Raw genomic sequence first — 7,075 nt, 5'->3', positions numbered from 1 at the left:
CATGGGTTTTATGCAAATACTACTCCATTTTCTATAGGAGACTCTAGCCTGTGGATTTTGGTATCCAAAGGGGGTCCTGGATCAAATCCCCCTTGAACTTTGAGGGATGACAGTATGTGGTTTACAAATATCTTCTTCAGCTCAGTAGGCTGCCTTTTCATTTTGGCAGTGGTTTCCTTCACTGTGCAGAAGCATTAGTTTGATGTGGGGCTTACAACTCTTTAGTTGGCTCCTCATGCTTTCCATAGTATGGCTTCCGATGTCCCTCATGGTCTGACTGCTATCTTTAACCACAGCACTTGCATTTTCCCTCTTGACCTCCACTGGCCAGCCATGGGACTACTTGCTGTTCCATGAATGTGTCCTGCTGTCTCTTACCTCTGAGCCTTTGCACATGCTATTTCCTTTGGAACATTCTAGTATGCACATATGCACCTAGATACTTCTAGTTTAGATGCCCCTCTTTTGAGAAGCCTTCCCTGACTACTTCCATAGTATCCTATAATTTTTCCTGTTGTAACTCTTCTCTATTATACTGTATTGAAATTCCCTGTTTACATGTCTATCTCCTCTCTAGACTGTAAGTTCCTTGAGGGCAGGAAATGCATCTTTAGTATGTATCCCCTGAACTTAGTACAATGATTGGAACTTGGTAGGTACACAAAAATACTTGTCCAATGTATGGGTGACATGTCTTGGCCAAGGTCACACCCTGTGCATACCCAAGGACGGATTGTTTTTGATGTTTTGTTCAGTTCCCATGGGGACAAATCATCTGACCACCAAGTTTCTATGTGTGTGTCCACATGGAATTATATGAAACTGGGCCATTGCAAATAGAAAGTAGAATCACATCATAGATGAAAAAGCTCTGGCTGAGAGGAGAAATGTAATATCTTTAAAATGGATGTGACCTATATGTCAGATTCTTAAAGCTCCTTCCGAAAGGGGATTTGAAAGAGCCTGTAATCCTGTGAGGGATACGTTGGGACACGTGGAATCATGACATAGCATTCAGAGCTGATAGGCTGGCGTATGGAAGTGTTAATCATGGTCAATAGGATTAATCGTTGATTATAGGCATGTCTTCCTTCTGACAAATTTTCAGCCTCTGCAGGGATTTGCCTGGAGGAGATTTTAGCAGCAGCGCTACAGAAACAGGGCCAGATTAAAACTGTGCTGCTTGAAAATTATTGCCAAGAGACTTAAAATTTTTAGTAAGATGTTCAGGAAGCCAAAGGCTTCTGGGTAATGTGTGAATTCCAGAGAAGTATTATGCTATTTTCCTCGCCAAAGGTGGGCTCTCTAATGTCCTAGCTAGGCCATAGTACCTCCATTACATAAGCTGACCTTTAAAAATGCTATAACAAGACAGTAATCAGGGCCACCCTCTCCAGAGCCAACAAGGATTAGACAGGAAAAAAGATGTCACTGCCCTTTGTGCACAGTCATGCTGGCCCTGCTCCCAAGAACAGGCCTCTCTGTGGTCTTTCATCAGTCTCTTTGTTTTCTCTTGGCTGCAGATGCTCAGTAAACCCCATGTTGTTGGGAGAGGTGCCTACGTTTGGACAGGATACATATAATTTGTGGTGGTCTCCGTAATCAATAGTCATATCCCATATCTGGAATTGATTAAGAAAATGCCTCTTGAGCAGTGAGTCTTACACTTTTGAGGTGGTCGTAGATCTCTTAGAATTTGATAACAGCTTAGTACCGTCTTTCCAGAAAATGAGAATCCCCAAATTTTACATCCAATTTTATAGGGATCATGGACTCCCCAAAACCCTTCATGAACCAGTGACCAACAGCCATTGACTTAGAGATAAGAAAAAAAATGGCTTCCGTATACTGAGTGCTGACTGTGTACCAGGCACTACGCTAAACACTTGATATGTATTATCTCATTTAATCCACGCAGTGACCCTATGGGGCAAGTACACTTATTGTTTTACAGCTCAGAGGTGGTAGAACTGAGATTCAAACACTTGCTGGTAGGCTCTGGAGCCTGTAACCTTAACATTTATACCATTCAGCCTCCAGTGAGTCTTACAAACTTATTTCTGATTGGCCCTTTGTGCTTTAGTAACATTGACTGTTAGTCTTTCTGCTTTTTGTTTTCAGAAGAAACCTTCTTTAAGTAGTTGCTCATGGACTCTGAGTTTTAAGATTCTGCCCTTTTAGTTCTATTGATTGTCAGTATAGCTGAACAAACCACTGGTCTAGTTAAACAACTATTAGATAACCAGAATGTCCCATTTTTCACGATGTAGAATATCTGCAGAGAAATACAAATGGTAGAATGTTTCTTGCAAACTGATTCAAAACCATTATCCTACCCTTATTTCCTTCAGTGTATTTTTAGGAGTGTGCTACGGGTTGTTTGCATAGCAAAGCTGAAGTCATTATCCTTTGTCTATTTTGGAAATATCTGATTAAATTTTTTTACCTTTTTTATTGACTTTGAGTACAGATAGAATAATTAGTATGGTATAAGTTCATGATTTTGTTTTATGATGAAGTACATTGTAGACACTATGACACCATAAATATTTTGGTATGCATCTCTAAAAAATATTTTTTCCTTCAGAGTAAAAATTACATCAGCATACCTAAAAAAATCTAACAATTCTTTAATAGTATTTAATACCCAGTGCATATTCAGGTGTCTTCAATGGTTCCTAAAGTGCTGTTTACCACCTGTGGTCAAACCAGGATTCAATCTAGGACCATGTGTTGCATCCGTTTGTTATAATTAAGTGTCTTTTAATCTAGAACAGTTCCTTTTTCCATTACAAAAACTTTCTGAAGAGACCAGGCCTGTTGTTTCCTAGACTTCCTTGAGATGCTGTTTAGCTGATTTCTCTGTCTCCCTTATCTCTTAAACTGAAAATTGGATATAGATTCTTGCTTAGATTCAAGTCAAACATTTTTGACAAGATTATACCATAGGCAATGTTAGGTACTCTGTGTTGCATCACATTAATTAGGAAATTGTCCCATCATTAGTGATGCTAAGATTGAACACTAGATTAAGGTGATTGCCTAATATCAGGAATTTGGGGCAAGCTTTCTATCTATCTGAATCCTTCTTGTGATCCCCAGTTCCCCTCCCACCTGTTCTCCAGTGCCTTATATCTCTTAAATAGGCATCAAGTTATTTAATTCTATAATCAGATATAAAACCAAGTAAATGACTGATTTTAGAGCCTTTAAATCCTTATTTAAGAGTTCAAGAAAGGGGAGGACAAATAGCACTGTGTAGGACAGAGGGCCCAGAAAAATGCTGCTGGGGAAACCAAAGAACACATGATCACCTTTACAACTTGTCTGAGTGGTGACCTTGGCCTAAGCCCTGTCAAGCATGGGAGGCCCATTTCAGGAAGAGATTTGCCTTTTTCCCAGAGAAGACATTGGCCGTGTGACAAACATATACACGAGAGGAAGTGTCCAAGCCTGGCAGTTGCTAGGGCCAGTTCAGATGAGGCAAATTAACCTGTAGCAATGCCCCATCCCCACTGCACTTTCCCTGTCCCTGCCACACACGCACTTGCTTCCTTTCTTTGGCTGTTGTGCATAACTCGGACTCATCCCCACCCCTACAACGTACAAAAGCACACACATGTTTCTGACTCTCTCATGTTTTCTTTTCCTTCTTCTGTATAAAGTCTGTTCCAGCTCCGGAATCATAACCCCTTATTCACAGTTAGGGATTCATGCCTCCTTTCCCACATTTTTGAATTTTAATAGGAGAGGGTGGCGCTCACTATAAGCTAGGGGAATGATGGTTAAATAGTGAACTTGCAGCTGGTACCAACAGCGGGAGAGAGATCTTTGAGGATGTGTCTTCATGATGTTCCTTGTGTTGCTACGCATCTTGCCTCTTTGTTTGGCTGGGCTTCGTTGAGGAAAAACAAACTCAGAATCGCTATCTGCCTAAAACACATTCTCCCCTTAGGTGTGTTTGCATTATGAAACAGCTTTAAAGGCAGCACATTTCTGACTAGAATTTCCTCATTAGTAGATGCAAACACTTTATCTGTGGCAACCCATTAGTTACCAGACCAGCCTCTACTTCACTGGCAATCACCCGACATGCAGTATAGGTGTTTGCTCAGCATCCCGATTGCACCACTGAAATGGAAACCGTCTTCTCTGGAGAGTTTTGGAAAACAAAGTCATCGATCTCAATAGAGATGCTACAGATTTGGTCACTTTTGATGCACAGAAGGGCTACTAATTATTCTCAAGTAAATGTCTCCAGTACACAGTGACAAGTTGTATTGGAGGTTGGCAGCCTTTCAGAGCTGTGTGCCAGGACTCCATTTGTTCACTCTCCGGAGTGAGCAGCTGCTTCAGTGAGAGGAGGCCTGGCTCTTCCTATTAGCACCAGTGGGATTGGGTCCTGTGGGTTCAAGAGAGGGCAGCCGACAGGACCTCTGGGCCCCTTTGCTGAAACTCTCTGCACTTCCCAACAGCTATGCTTACGGTTAACCTTGCCAATGGATACCATCCTCCCAGATGTGAATTAAATGAACACACAGTTAACGATTTATACCCACAGTACTTCTTGAGAGCCCGCACTTTGGTAGATGCTCCACATACCATGGTAAACGGGGCTGGCATGTCCTCATCAAACTTAGTTTAGTGGGGAAGACAGACAATAAATAGAGAAATAAATACAAAATTATAAGTCGTTAAGTGCTATGAAAGAAACACACAGGGACTGTGAAAATACAGTCAGCAGAGGCTCACTTAGACACAGTGGTCAGAAGAATGTCTATATGTATCAAATATGCCACTAGATGCTTGATCAAAGAGACGTGGGTGAGAGATGGTCCTTGTCCCTGAAGATTTGTCAGTTTATAATAAGTTCAGTAAGAAAAGCACGTATGAAGCATAATGGAAGCCGAGAGGAAGGAAAAATTGATTCTGCCTGGAGTAGAGTAGGGGAGGGACATCAGAGACAGAGAAAGGGCGGCATCCTTGAATGATAACTGGGCTAATGCTGGGTGAACATGTCGGGCCGGGGATAGGGGCATCTAGATGGAGGCAGCAGCAAGAGACATGTTAGTGATGTTGAGCAGCTTTTCATGTGCTTCTTGGCCATCTGTATGTCTTCTTTGGAGGCATGTCTATTTAGGTCTTCTGCCCATTTTTGGATTGGGTTGTTTGTTTTTTTAATATTGAGCTGCATGAGCTGTTTCTATATTTTGGAGATCAATCCTTTGTCCATTGATACGTTTGCATTTATTTCCCTCCATTCTGAGGGTTGTCTTTTCGTTTTGTTTATGGTTTCCTTTGCTGTGCAAAAGCTTTTAAGTTTCATTAGGTCCCATTTGTTTATTTTTGTTTTTATTTCCATTTCTCTAGGAGGTGGATCAAAAAATATCTTGCTGTGATTTATGTCAAAGAGTGTTCTTCCTATGTTTTCCTCTAAGAGTTTTATAGTGTCTGGTCTTACATTTAGGTCTCTAATCCATTTTGAGTTTATTTTTGTGTATGGTGTTAGGAGTGTTCTAATTTCATTCTTTTACATGTAGCTGTCCAGTTTTCCCAGCACCACTTATTGAAGAGACTGTCTTTTCTCCATGGTATGTCCTTGCCTCCTTTGTCATAGACTAGTTGACCATGGGTGCGTGGGTTTATCTCTGGGCTTTCTATCTTGTTCCATTGATCTATATTTCTGTTTCTGTGCCAATACCCTATTGTCTTGATGACTGTAGTTTTGTAGTATAGTCTGAAGTCAGGGAGTCTGATTCCTCCAACTCCACTTTTTTCCCTCAAGACTGCTTTGGCTATTCGGGGTCTTTTGTGTCTCCATACAGATTTTAAGATTTTTTGTTCTAGTTCTGTAAAAAATGCCATTGGTAATTTGGTAGGTATTGCATTGACTCTGTAGATTGCTTTGGGTGGTATAGCCATTTTCATAATATTGATTCTTCCAATCCAAGAACATGGTATATCTCTCCATCTGTTGGTATCATCTTTAATTTCTTTCATCAGTATCTTATAATTTTTGGCATACAGGTCTTTTGTCTCCCTAGGTAGGTTTATTCCTAGGTATTTTATTCTTTTTGTTGCAGTGGTAAATGGGAGTGTTTCCTTAATTTCTCTTTCAGATTTTTCATCATTAGTATATAGGAATGCAAGATATTTCTGTGCATTAATTTTGTATCCTGCAACTTTACCAAATTCATTGATTAGCTCTAGTAGTTTTCTGGTGGCATCTTTAGAATTCTCTATGTATAGTATCATGTCATCTGCAAACAGTGACAGTTTTACTTTTTCTTTTCCAATTTGTATTCCTTTTATTTCTTTTTCTTCTCTTGTTGCTGTGGCTAGGACTTTCAAAACTATGTTAAATAATAGTGGTGAGAGTGGACATCCTTGTCTTGTTCCTGATCTTAGAGGAAATGCTTTCAGTTTTTCACCATTGAGAATGATGTTTGCTGTGGGTTTGTCATATATGGTCTTTATGATGTTGAGGTAGGTTCCCTCTATGCACACTTTCTGGAGAGTTTTTATCATAAATGGGTGTTAAATTTTGTCAAAAGCTTTTTCTGCATCTATTGAGATGGTCATATGGTTTTTCTTCTTCAATTTGTTAATATGGTGTATTACATTGATTGATTTGCATATATTGAAGAATCCTTGCATCCCTGGGATAAATCCCACTTGATCATGCTGTATGACCCTTTTAATATGTTGTTGGATTCTGTTTGCTAGTACTTTGTTGAGGATTTTTGCGTCTATATTCATCAGTGATATTGGTCTGTAATTTTCTTTTTTTGTAGTAACTTTGTCTGGTTTTGGTATCAGGGTGATGGTGGCCTCATAGAATAAGTTTGGGAGTTTTCCTTCCTCTGCAGTTTTTTGGAAGAGTTTGAGAGGATGGGTGTTAGCTCTTCTCTAAATGTTTGATAGAATTCACCTGTGAAGCCATCTGGTCCTGGACTTTTGTTTGTTGGAAGATTTTTAATCACAGTTTCAATTTCATTACTTGTGATTGGTCTGTTCATATTTTCTGTTTCTTCCTGGTTCATTCTTGGAAGGTTATACCTTTTAACAATTTGTC

Source organism: Balaenoptera musculus, chromosome X (assembly GCF_009873245.2).
Source record: "Balaenoptera musculus isolate JJ_BM4_2016_0621 chromosome X, mBalMus1.pri.v3, whole genome shotgun sequence".
Classification (NCBI taxonomy): domain Eukaryota; kingdom Metazoa; phylum Chordata; class Mammalia; order Artiodactyla; family Balaenopteridae; genus Balaenoptera; species Balaenoptera musculus.
Note: the sequence above shows the minus strand (reverse complement) of the source record.